The sequence below is a fragment of the Phyllobates terribilis genome, unplaced genomic scaffold, assembly GCF_046119375.1.
Source record: "Phyllobates terribilis strain yellow unplaced genomic scaffold, ASM4611937v1 Scaffold_185__1_contigs__length_3729836, whole genome shotgun sequence".
NCBI classification, from domain to species: domain Eukaryota; kingdom Metazoa; phylum Chordata; class Amphibia; order Anura; family Dendrobatidae; genus Phyllobates; species Phyllobates terribilis.
Window position 1 is genome coordinate 962,075 of NW_027362945.1, and position 13,424 is coordinate 975,498.

The window sequence follows — 13,424 nt, forward strand, 5'->3', positions numbered from 1 at the left end:
GTGGCATCAGCAGGAAATTACAGGGATGAGACAAGCACTGCATGACAGCCCCGCCCCAATCTGCCCTATACCAGACACGCCCCCTACCAACGCCCCACCCCCGCTGCCATGACAACCGAATTGTTTAATGGCAGAATGAGACCTTATATGAGCAAAGAAGTAGCGGCCGGAGAGCGGGGTCCGCACAGGTGAGCGCCCCCATAACACAGTGTATGTACTGCACGTCAGCTCTATGGCAGACTGTCACCTGTGCTGGATCCAGTACGTGTTACACTTATATCTGTACAGAGACACAGAGGACGCAGCTATATATTTGTGTGTGTGTATATATACAGTATATATATATGTGTGTGTATATACAGTATATATATATATATATATGTGTGTGTCTATATACAGTATATATATATGTGTGTGTCTATATACAGTATATATGTGTGTGTGTCTATATACAGTATATATATATATGTGTGTGTGTGTATATATACACAATATATATATGTGTTGTGTATATATACAATATATATATATATATATGTGTGTGTGTGTGTATATATATATATATATATATATATATATATGTGTGTGTATATATACAGTATATATATGTGTGTGTATATACAGTACAGAAAAAAGTTTGGACACACCTTCTCATTTAAAGATTTTTCTGGATTTTCATGACTTTGAAAATTGTACATTCACACTGAAAGCATCAAAACTATGAATTAACACATGTGGAATTATATACTTAACAAAAAAGTGTGAAACAACTGAAAATATGTCTTATATTCTAGGTTCTTCAGAGTAGCCACCTTTTGGTTTGATGACTGCTTTGCACACTCTTGGCATTCTCTTGATGAGCTTCAAGAGGTAGTCACCGGAAATGGTCTTCCAACAATCTTGAAGGAGTTCCCAGAGATGCTTAGCACTTGTTGGCCCTTTTGCCTTCACTCTGCGGTCCAGCTCACCCCAAATCATCTCGATTGGGTTCAGGTCTGGTGACTGTGGAGGCCAGGTCATCTGGCGTAGCACCCCATCATTCTCCTTCTTGGTCAAATAGCCCTTACACAGCCTGGAGGTGTGTTTGGGGTCATTGTCCTGTTGAAAAATAAATGATGGTCCAACTAAACGCAAACCAGATGGAATAGCATGCCGCTGCAAGATGCTGTGGTAGTCATGCTGGTTCAGTATGCCTTCCATTTTGAATAAATCCACAACAGTGTCAGCAGCAAAGCACCCCCACACCATCACACCTCCTCCTCCATGCTTCACGGTGGGAACCAGGCATGTAGAGTCCATCCGTTCACCTTTTCTGCATCGCACAAAGACACGGTGGTTGGAACCAAAGATCTAAAATTTGGACTCATCAGACCAAAGCACAGATTTCCACTGGTCTAGTGTCCATTCCTTGTGTTCTTTAGCCCAAACAAGTCTCTTCTTCTTGTTGCCTGTCCTTAGCAGTGGTTTCCTAGTAGCTATCTTACCATGAAGGCCTGCTGCACAAAGTCTCCTCTTAACTGTTGTTGTAGAGATGTGTCTGCTGCTAGAACTCTGTGTGGCATTGACCTGGTCTCTAATCTGAGCTGCTGTTAACCTGCGATTTCTGAGGCTGGTGACTCGGATAAACTTATCCTCAGAAGCAGAGGTGACTCTTGGTCTTCCTTTACTGGGGCGGTCCTCATGTGACCCAGTTACTTTGTAGCGCTTCATGGTTTTTGCAACTGTACTTGGGGACACTTTCAAAGTTTTCCCAATTTTTCGGACTGACTGACATTCATTTCTTAAAGTAATGATGGCCACTCATTTTTCTTTACTTAGCTGCTTTTTTCTTGCCATAATACAAATTCTAACAGTCTATTCAGTAGGACTATCAGCTGTGTATTCACCTGACTTCTGCACAACACAACTGATGGTCCCAACCCCATTTATAAGGCAAGAAATCCCACTTATTAAACCTGACAGGGCACACCTGTGAAGTGAAAACCATTTCCGGTGACTACCTCTTGGCTACTTTGAAGAACCTAGACTATAAGACATATTTTTAGTTGTTTCACACTTTTTTGTTAAGTATATAATTCCACATGTGTTAATTCATAGTTTTGATGCTTTCAGTGTGAATGTACAATTTTCATAGTCATGAAAATACAGAAAAATCTTTAAATGAGAAGGTGTGTCCAAACTTTTGGTCTGTACTATATAATCAAAAGATGTCAGCAGAACATCGGATGGAGTCAGTTTATTATCTGCAATGGAGCAGCTTAACATTGTATGTACCTTTGACATTGCTATGTAGTCCAAACCATCAGAGCAGTTAAAGACCACACACTGCACGGCCAGCGCCTTGGCCAAATCTTTGGTGGTCTCAGTTTTTCCTGTGCCGGCCGGACCTTCTGGAGCTCCACCAAGATTTAGATAAAAAGCACCGATCTACCAATGAAACATGAAAGAACTGGTATGAAATATCAATAATAATTGCTAATAAGTTTCATGCATCATACAAAAGTCAAAAACATTTCTGAGCATAACCCATCACATCATAGCAGAGTCCGCTAGCATCGGTCAGTGAGCGGAGTGATGACCAGGCGTGGGGAGCTGCCCAGGTACTCATAGGCGGACTTCACATTGCAGTTGATGATTCGCACTCTCGCATTCTCATTCTCCCAGTAATAGCGGAGTTGGGCAAGCCACCGGAAGTCTATTCATGAGAAACTCCTGAGGAATGTAGGAAAAGATAGTCAACCTCTAAGACACTGCAGAATCACAAGGGAGAGTTTCTAAAGGGAAGGCAAATGCACATACATTATAGGACAAAACTCCTAGTCACCGAATTCTGCTTTTTTCATTTAGTCCCATTGCCCACGGTGTATAACATCCGGACTCTCAGCCCCCAGTTTATAAAATCCGGCCTCTCGCCTCCCCCGGTGTATAACATCCACCCCTCGCCCCTAGTTTAGTATAACATCTCTCCCGTCGCCCCCCCGCCAGTGTATAAAATCCATCCCCTCAACCCCACTGTATAACATCCAACCCCAAGCGCTCCATTGCATAACATCTGGCCCCCAGGGTATAACATCCGGCCCCCAGCCCCGGTGTATAACATCTGTCCCCTCGCTCCCTCCCCCTGGTGTATAACATCCGGCCTCTCGCCCCCCCGGTGTATAATATCCGTCCCCTCGCCCCCCCCCCGCCAGTGTATAAAATCCATCCCCTCAACCCCACTGTATAACATCCAACCCCAAGCCCTCCTTTGCATAATATCCGGCCCCCAGGGTATAACATCCGGCCCCCAGCCCCGGTGTATAACATCTGTCCCCTCGCTCCCTCCCCCTGGTGTATAACATCCGGCCTCTCGCCCCCCCGGTGTATAATATCCGTCCCCTCGCCCCCCCCCGCCAGTGTATAAAATCCATCCCCTCAATCCCACTGTATAACATCCAACCCCAAGCCCTTCTTTGCATAATATCCGGCCCCCAGCCCCGGTGTATAACATCTGTCCCCTCGCTCCCTCCCCCTTGTGTATAACATCTGGCCTCTCGCCCCCCCGGTGTATAATATCCGTCCCCTCGCCCCGGTGTATAATATCCGTCCCCCCGCCCCTGGTGTATAATATCCGTCCCCTCGCCCCTGGTGTATAATATCCGTCCCCTCACCCCTGGTGTATAATATCCGTCCCCTCACACCTGGTGTATAATATCTGTCCCCTCACCCCTGGTGTATAATATCCGTCCCCTCGCCCCTGGTGTATAATATCCGTCCCCTCGCCCCTGGTGTATAATATCCGTCCCCACGCCCCCCGGTGTATAATATCTGTCCCCTCACCCCGGTGTATAATATCCGTCCCCTCACCCCGGTATATAATATCCGTCCCCTCGCCCCTGGTGTATAATATCCGTCCCCTCACCCCGGGTGTATAATATCCATCCCCTCGCACCTGGTGTATAATATCTGTCCCCTCGCCCCTGGTGTATAATATCTGTCCCCTCACCCCTGGTGTATAATATCCGTCCCCTCACCCCTGGTGTATAATATCCGTCCCCTCGCACCTGGTGTATAATATCTGTCCCCTCGCCCCTGGTGTATAATATCTGTCCCCTCACCCCTGGTGTATAATATCCGTCCCCTCACCCCTGGTGTATAATATCCGTCCCCTCGCACCTGGTGTATAATATCCGTCCCCTCGCCCCTGGTGTATAATATCCGTCCCCTCACCCCTGGTGTATAATATCCGTCCCCTCGCACCTGGTGTATAATATCTGTCCCCTCACCCCTGGTGTATAATATCCGTCCCCTCGCACCTGGTGTATAATATCCGTCCCCTCGCCCCTGGTGAATAATATCCGTCCCCTCGCACCTGGTGTATAATATCCGTCCCCTCACCCCTGGTGTATAATATCCGTCCCCTCGCCCCGGTGTATAATATCCGTCCCCCCGCCCCTGGTGTATAATATCCGTCCCCTCGCCCCGGTGTATAATATCCGTCCCCCCGCCCCTGGTGTATAATATCCGTCCCCTCGCCCCTGGTGTATAATATCCGTCCCCTCGCCCCTGGTGTATAATATCTGTCCCCTCGCCCCTGGTGTATAATATCTGTCCCCTCACCCCTGGTGTATAATATCCGTCCCCTCGCACCTGGTGTATAATATCCGTCCCCTCACCCCTGGTGTATAATATCCGTCCCCTCACCCCTGGTGTATAATATCCGTCCCCTCACCCCTGGTGTATAATATCCGTCCCCTCGCACCTGGTGTATAATATCCGTCCCCTCGCCCCTGGTGTATAATATCCGTCCCCTCACCCCTGGTGTATAATATCCATCCCCTCGCACCTGGTGTATAATATCTGTCCCCTCACCCCTGGTGTATAATATCCGTCCCCTCGCCCCGGTGTATAATATCCGTCCCCCCGCCCCTGGTGTATAATATCCGTCCCCTCGCCCCGGTGTATAATATCCGTCCCCTCGCCCCTGGTGTATAATATCCGTCCCCTCGCCCCCCGGTGTATAATATCCGTCCCCTCGCCCCTGGTGAATAATATCCGTCCCCTCGCACCTGGTGTATAATATCTGTCCCCTCGCCCCTGGTGTATAATATCCGTCCCCTCGCACCTGGTGTATAATATCCGTCCCCTCGCCCCTGGTGTATAATATCCGTCCCCACGCCCCCCGGTGTATAATATCCGTCCCCTCACCCCGGTATATAATATCCGTCCCCTTGCTCCTCAGTGTATAACATCCAGCCCTCGGACAGTATAACATCTAGCCCCTCGTACCCCTAGGGTATAACATCTGGCCCCTCGGCCTTGTATAACATTAAGACTCTCGCCCCCCACAAGTGTATAACATCAATCCCCACGCCCCCCGGTGTATAACATCCGCCCTCCCATGCGGTGTGCTGTTACTAACATATGACAGAACGGCTGGTGGTACAGAGCTCTCTGATACCAGCGCGGTCCTGTAATAGGAGCCACCGGGGTAACAAGTCTGGATATTACATTTCTTCCCTCCTAAATCTTCCCCCATCACATGTGAGTGATATTATTAAGGAGTGGAAGGAACTGCAGCAACTCAGGAGACCCCAGAACATTACAGAGCGGGGTCACTGAGTGCTGAGGAGCAGAGGGCAGAACGCTCTCCTGACTCCATAACTGCAGAGTCCAGATCTACTTTGGTAACAACATCACCACAAACACTGCGCCCCCGCCTGGAGCTTTATGGCCGAGCAGCTGCATGCAGCCTTACATCACCAAGCACGATGCCGAGCGTCGGATGGAGTGGTGTGAAGCCGCCACCACAGGACTCTGGAGGAGACCTGTTCTGTGCAGTGACGGATCACACTTCTCTATCTGGCATCTGATGGACGAGTCTGGATTTGGTGAATGCCAGGAGAACGTTACCCTATTAACTGCATTGTGCCCGCTGGGCAGTTTGGTGGTGGAGGTATGGCCTTGTTTTTAGGGGGTGGTCTAGGCCCCTTAGTTCCAGTGAAAAGATATCTTAATGCTTCAGCACAAGACATTTTAAACAATTGTAGCTTCCAACCCTAAGGGAATAGAAGAGCAGAACTGTTTCCCACACGTTCTCAACCTCAACCCCACTAAACACCTTTAGGATGATTAATTAGAACAAATACTGGAGAATGGCAGCATAAATATGTCACCGCCACATAGGGAAGAACAATGTCAGGCACACATCAATTACACTGCCATATGTCTGCTCAGGCTTAGAATGGCTGACCACTCGGAGAATGACATAATACCTACAAAGAAACCGAACAAAAGGTCATTAAAGGAATTGACATAAAACCCCTTTATTAGTCCATCCATGGTTATAGAACGACACTGCACAGAGGAGGGCACACACACCATTGATAGAAAATATTACAAACCGCACCTAGGCCATCCAAACCACTGACTATAAAGAAGATCAATTGTGGCAATGAGTCATATACAGGGGATGCCGACACCTACAGATGCCAAAACATTCCTATATAGGGACCACCATCTCAATATGCAGAAATGACTACTGCCCCATAGACGTCATTGTAAGTACACCCCAAGATTGCTTTACTGTGACAAGATCAATTGTGTCCTATGAAAACTCAAAGAAAAGAGGGGGGAACAGAACATAGATATGGAAAGAACATGGGAATATGGTGAAATGTATGAAGGTGCTCGGCATACTGAGCTGTGATATCTGTAGAGGGACGGACTCCATATTAACATCCTGGATATGGATTAGAATAGGAGGCCATAAAAGCCCCTGTAGGTGTAATGTGGAGGGGGCACAATACCTTTCTCCATGTAGTGTATAATAAATAGAACATGGTATTGGAAAGTTTGCTGCCAGCCATGATGTTTGCACAAACCTGTTTCGATCATTTCCCTGACCACGTCACGAGCGTGCCCCTCTATGGTGACGAGAGCCCCCAATGTGCTGCGAGTCTGCTGGGACAATTTGCCTCCTCGCAAATTGCTCCAAATACCCAGATGTACCTCTATAAAACCCTGCTACAAACAGCATGGAAAACTCAATGCAGATGGATTAATTTTATGCTGGTATTATGGGAAATCCCATACAATGTCTTCCCTTATTGGTAGATATGACGAGAGTAGAGATGAGCGAATGGATTTGCAGGACTCTGGTCCAACAGTCCGGTCAGTATTCCACGGCCGCAGGACCGGAGCCCCGTGAACCGGCATCTCCGGCTCCTCTTTTGATGTCGATGTCATAGTTGTGGTGTGAGGCACAAATGACATCACGCCTGGCCGGCTAATCAAAAGAGGAGCCAGGGATGCCGGCATGTAAGAGGCGGTTAGCAAGGCTCCCATCCAACAGCCACAGACTACTAACCTGCTCTCTTAGACCAAGGTCCTGCAAATTTAGTTGCGCATCTCTAGACAAGATGCATGAATCAATGCAAAATCCCAACAATACTATGGAGCCTTTTGGGTACCTTCAAGATATTGAGCCGCTGTACAACTGCAACCCCCAGGAGAAGACCCCTGGGCAAGAACACTACATGGGCTCTTTGCAGTCTAATAACGTACTGTGAAATAAGCTGCTTGCATCTTTGGATGTGAATGTGGGTCCCCTTACCTCTGTTGCACCAATGGTATATCCCCCCCTGGAAACTCCTATAAGCTGCGTCTCTGGGTATGACAGTCTATTAGCAGGAGAACTCATGAAGTCTGTCTATGAATGTATATATATGTATTTCTCCCAGAAAATTATTACAATTACACGTTTTGTTGTTCACATGTTTATTTCATTTGTGTATATTGGAACAACACAAAAAGAAGATATTAGTCAACAATTTTGGTTCTCAAGTCCTCAGACAGTTCTCTTCTCCTCTTTCTGTTCTCCCTGCTTAGTGTGGCACGTAACAACGCAAAGACTGAGTCAACTTTTCCCCTTTGTATCAGATTTCAGGTGTGATTTTCATATTGCCCGCACCTTTTACTTGCCACAGGTGACTTTGAACGAGCATCACATGCTTGAAACAAAATTGTTTACCCACAATTTTGGAAAGATGCCAACAATTTTGTCCGACCCATTTATGGGGTTTTGTGTGAAATTATATCCAATTTGCCTTTTTTTGTGTTGTTCCAATACATACAAAGGAAATAAACATGTGTATAACAGAAAATACACATGCAATTTTTTATGGAAAAATACTTCATTTTCTGGAACAACTTCAAGGGTGCCAACACTTCCGGCCATGACTGTTTATAGTGAAGCAACCTTGATCAGTAAAGGAGCTTATGCCGTACCTCCGGGCCACTGCCGATAGCTTCATGCACTTCACTTGTCCAGAACATGAGACACACAGAGCACGACCTGTCCCGGCCATTCCCTCACCCAGTCTTTTCTTGCAGTCGCAGGGTATGCCTTTTAAAAAAGAAAGTTAAATTATGTTGACAGAAGCATTTAAGAGAGGGACAACCTTACTAGTATTATCTAGCAAATTCATTTCTACCGATTGCAGGTAGAAGATCTGCTACCTGGCTCTATTGCAAGAGATACATCATCCACAAATCATTCACTGCCGCCAAATAATCTTATACAAATATAAAAGAACTAGATGGTGGCCCGATTCTAATGCATCGGGTATTCTAGAATAGGTATGCGGCCGACCGGGTGCAATCAGCAGAGCTGTGTTTAAATTTGGCGCCAAAATCGCTGATTGGTCGCGTTCGGCAACCGCGACCAATCAGCAAAGCGGTGTTTAAATTTGGCGGCAATATCGATGATTGGTCGCGGGCGGCGGCCGCGACCAATCAGCGAACCGTGTTAGTGAGGACTGGAGAGCGTGTTTAAATTTGGCACCAAAATCGCTGATTAGTCGCGACCAATCAGCCGAGCGGTGTTTAAATTTGGCGCCAATACTGCTGACTGGTCATGGCCGCCGACCGCGACCAATCAGCAGAGCGATGCAGAGCGGGGTTTAAATTCGGCGCCAAAATCACAGATTGGTCGCCGGCCGCGACCAAACAGCAGAGCATTCTTTAAATTTGGCGCCAAAATCGCTGATTGGTCGAGGCCGGCGACAGCGAACAATCAACAGAGCGTTGTTTAAATTTGGCGCCAATCTCGCTGATTGGTCGCGGATGGCGGCCGCGACCAATCAGCAGTGCGGTGTTTAAATTTGGCACCAAAATCGCTGATTAGTCGCGGCTGGCGGCTGCGACCAATCAGCAGAGCAGGGTTTAAATTTGGCACCAATAATGCTGATGGGTCTTTGCCGGCGACCGCGACCAATCAGCACAGCGGGGTTTACATTTGGCCCCAATGCTGCTGATTGGTCTCGGCCGGTGACCGTGACCAATCAGCAGAGCGTTGTTTAAATTTGGCACCAAAAACGCAGATTGGTCGCGGCCGGTGGTTGCGACCAATCAGCAGAGCGTTGTTTAAATTTTGCGCCAATACTGCTGATTGATCTCGGCCAGCGACCGCGATCAATCAGCAGAGCGTTGCTTAAATTTGGCGCCAATCTCGTTGATTCGATGCGTCCGGCGTCCGCGTCCAATCAGCACAGCAGTGTTTAAATGTGGCGGCAAGATCGGTGAATGGTCGCGGCCGCTATTTAAATGTGGCGCCCAAATCGGTGATTGGTTGCGGGCAGCGGACGCAACCAATCAGCAGAGCGGTGTTTAACTTTAGCGCCAAGATCACTGATTGGTCGGGTGTGGAGAGCGCGACCAATCAGCGAATCGTATTGGTGAGGAGCGGGGAGCGGAATCGTATTAGAGAGGACAGGGGAGCGCCCCTGCCTGTGCGGCTACTTCCGCTGCGAGAACCCGGGACATGAGCGGGCGCTCGGAGCAGAAGTATCCCGACCCGCAGCGCCGCTCCCCGGTCCTCCCTTCACACCCTAGCCGCTGATGTCCCCACAGTATCCGCAGGGTGTTACAAAGGTCCGGACATTTGTGTTCAAAATCGCTGATTGGTCGCTGGCGCTGCCCGCGACCAATCACCGATTTGGGCGCCAATTTTAAATATCGGCCGCGACCAATCACCGATCTTGGCTCCACATTTAAACACCGCTGTGCTGATTGGTCGCCGACGCTGGGCGCAACCAATCACCGATTTTGGCGCCACATTTAAATTTAAATAGCGGCCGCGACCAATTGGATGTCAGCGCCGCTCCCCGGTCCTCCCTTCACACCCTAGCCGCATGGATGTCAGCGCCGCTGCCTGTGCGGATAGTTCCGCTGCAAGAACCCGGGACATGAGCGGGCGCTCGCAGCAGAAGTATCCGGACTCGCAGCGCCGCTCCCCGGTCCTCCCTTCACACCCTAGCCACTGATGTCCCCACAGTATCCGCATGGTGTTACAAAGGTCAGGACATCTGTGTTAAAAATCGCTGATTGGTCGCTGGCGCTGGCCGCGACCAATCACCGATCTTGGCGGCAAATTCAAACACCGCTGTGCTGATTGGTCGCTGACGCTGTGCGCGACCAATCACCAATTTTGGCGGCACATTTAAATAGCGTCCGCGACCAATCAGTACAGCGGTGTTTAAATGTTGAGCCAAGATCGGTGATTGGTCGACCAATCAGCGATTTTTAACACAAATGTCCGGACCTTTGTAACACCATGTGGATATTGTGGGGACATCAGCGGCTAGGGTGTGAAGGGAGGACCGGGGAGCGGCGCTGCCGGTCGGGATACTTCTGCTGCGAGCGCCCGCTCATGTCCCGGGTTCTCGGAGCGGAAGTATCCGCACAGGCAGCGGCGCTGACATCCATGCGGCTAGGGCGTGAAGGGAGCACCGGGGAGCGGCGCTGACATCCAATTGGTCGCGGCCGCTATTTAAATGTGCCGCACAAATCGGTGATTGGTCGCCGACTTGGCCCGCAACCAATCACTGATCTTGCGGCCAAAGTTAAACACTACGGTGCTAATTGGTCGCGGACGCTGACAGCGACCAATCACCGATTTGGGCGCCACATTCAAATATCGGCCGCGACCAATCACCGATCTTGGCTCCACATTTAAACACCGCTGTGCTGATTGGTCGCCGACGCTGGGCGCGACCAATCACCGATTTTGGTGCCACATTTAAATAGCGTCCGCGACCAATCCGCACAGCGGTGTTTAAATGTGGAGCCAAGATCGGTGATTGGTCGCGGCCGATATTTGAATGTGGCGCCCAAATCGGTGATTGGTCGCTGTCAGCGTCCGCGACCAATCAGCACCGTAGTGTTTAACTTTTGCGGCAAGATCCGTGATTGGTTGTGGGTCAAGACCGCGACCAATCACCGATTTGTGCGGCACTTTTAAATAGCGTCCGCGACCAATTGGATGTCAGCGCCGCTCCCCGTTCCTCCCTTCACACCCTAGCCGCATGGATGTCAGCGGCGCTGCCTGTGCGGATACTTCCGCTCCGAGAACCCGGGACATGAGCGGGCGCTTGGAGCAGAAGTATCCCGACCCGCAGCGCCGCTCCCCGGTCCTCCCTTCACACCCTAGCCGCTGATGTCCCCACAGTATCCGCATGGTGTTACAAAGGTCCGGACATTTGTGTTAAAAATCGCTGATTGGTCGCTGGCGCTGCCCGCGACCAATCACCGATTTGGGCGCCAAATTTAAATATCGGCCGCGACCAATCACCGATCTTGGCTCCACATTTAAACACCGCTGTGCTGATTGGTCGCGGCTGATATTTAAATTTGGCGCCAAAATCGGTGATTGGTCGCGGCCGATATTTCAATTTGGCGCCCAAATCGGTGATTGGTCGCGGTCAGCGTCCGCGACCAATCAGCACAATAGTGTTTAACTAAGATCGGTGATTGGTCGCGGGCAGCGTCGGCGACCAATCAGCACAGCGGTGTTTAAGTTTTGCGCTAAGATCAGTGATTGGTCGGGTCCGAAGACCGCGATCAATCATCGAATCGTCTTGGTGAGGACCGGGGAGCGGCGCTGCCTGTGCGGCTACTTCCGCTGCGAGAACCCGGGACATAGCGGGCGCTCACAGCAGAAGTATCCCGACCCGCAGCGCCGCTCCCCGGTCCTCCCTTCCGCATGGAGGTCAGCGACGCCGGCGGTCCTTCCGCTGCTACCGGCCGGGAGATGAGCGCCTCGCGGCGCTCATCTTCCGGCTGCATCTCCATCCCGCAGATGGGTCCGTCGGTCGGGTTCCTTCTGCTGTTGCCGGCCAGGAGATGAGCGCCTTGCGCCGGTCATCTCCCGGCTGCATCGCCGCTCAGCTCCGTCCCGCAGATGAACCGCTAACGGCCGCCATCTTTTTTTAGAAATCCCCCGGCGCTGATTGGCCGCTGCTGGACCAATGAGCGACGCGGGATTTCCTGGACAGACAGACACACAGACAGACAGACAGACGGGATAAGACGATTATATATATAGACTAGATTAGTTCCAATTAATGCTTTTGGTCTGTAGGTAGATCCGTACCATTCGTGACCGAGCAATAACATCATGCACGCTCCTTAACATGACATCTTCCCCTTGGATGAGCCACTTCTCCACGGCCCCCCGAGCCTCGGAGGTGGAGATGGTCTGGATGAGCTCTACGCGTTCCCCCTCGGTGCTGTACATGGCTTTGATGTCCAGGTTAGGAAGGAGCTCCAGCTTTGCTATGCCTTCAAAGCGCTTCTTTAGATGTGGTTGGACCCGCAGACGAAAATGCACAATATGATAAAGATGTCATTAAAGTATTGGGTCAGGCGCCATTTGTATTAGTGTCTATGTGAGAAAATAGAAAAGCAAAGCTTTAAAGTAAAGATTCAGTCCCCATACACATTGGATTAAAATAGTTTAAACCTGACGATTGCAGCAGGACCGGCCTACCCACTGATGTGTATGGGGGTCTCCTGACTCTCCCCCGATAGAGGATGTCAGGGCCAGAAGGATCGGGCAGATGGGATTTCAATACCCGGTCTTTTGGTTCTCAGGGGAGATAACCCGCTGCCGGAGGTGTCCAGTACCGACTTTCTCCTCTCTCCCCATTAAAACCACATGACTGTTCAGCAGAATAGGTGGGAGTCAGGAGAAATAGCCAAATAACCATTCAGCCCACGGGTATCTCATATGTCATGCGTATGGTTAGCTTAAAGGGGCTATCCAGCTTTGGGAACTTTTTTTTATTTAACTGAAATGTGTATTCCCATCTCCAGGATTCTACCCCAATATGTAGTATGCGTAATAATAATAATATTAGCAAATACCTCCAATTAGAAGTTTAGTATAGTTCTTCTGATTTGTTTTGTCGCTTACCCCATGTGCAGGGCATTGCAGTAGCTTAGGTTACGACCACTAGCAAATAACTGTCACTATATGAGTGGTCGTAACCATGGATACCGAAGCTACTGCAATGCCTTGCACATGGGGAAAGCGACATAGTGAATCAGAAGAACTATACTACACTTCTAATTGGAGGTATTTGCTAATATTATTATTATTACTA

The 13,424-nt window shown here is 49.5% G+C and overlaps 1 long non-coding RNA gene across 1 annotated transcript; it reads right to left on the reverse strand.

The window, feature by feature from the left end:
* Nucleotides 1-2,175: 2,175 nt before the first annotated feature.
* On the reverse strand, nucleotides 2,176-12,601 carry LOC141212761 (uncharacterized). The gene is made up of 3 exons (XR_012282409.1): nucleotides 12,413-12,601; nucleotides 8,269-8,386; nucleotides 2,176-2,712 (listed from the first exon to the last, which is right to left on the reverse strand). It is a non-coding gene; the product is annotated as an uncharacterized lncRNA (long non-coding RNA).
* Between the last annotated feature and the right edge of the window lie 823 nt (nucleotides 12,602-13,424).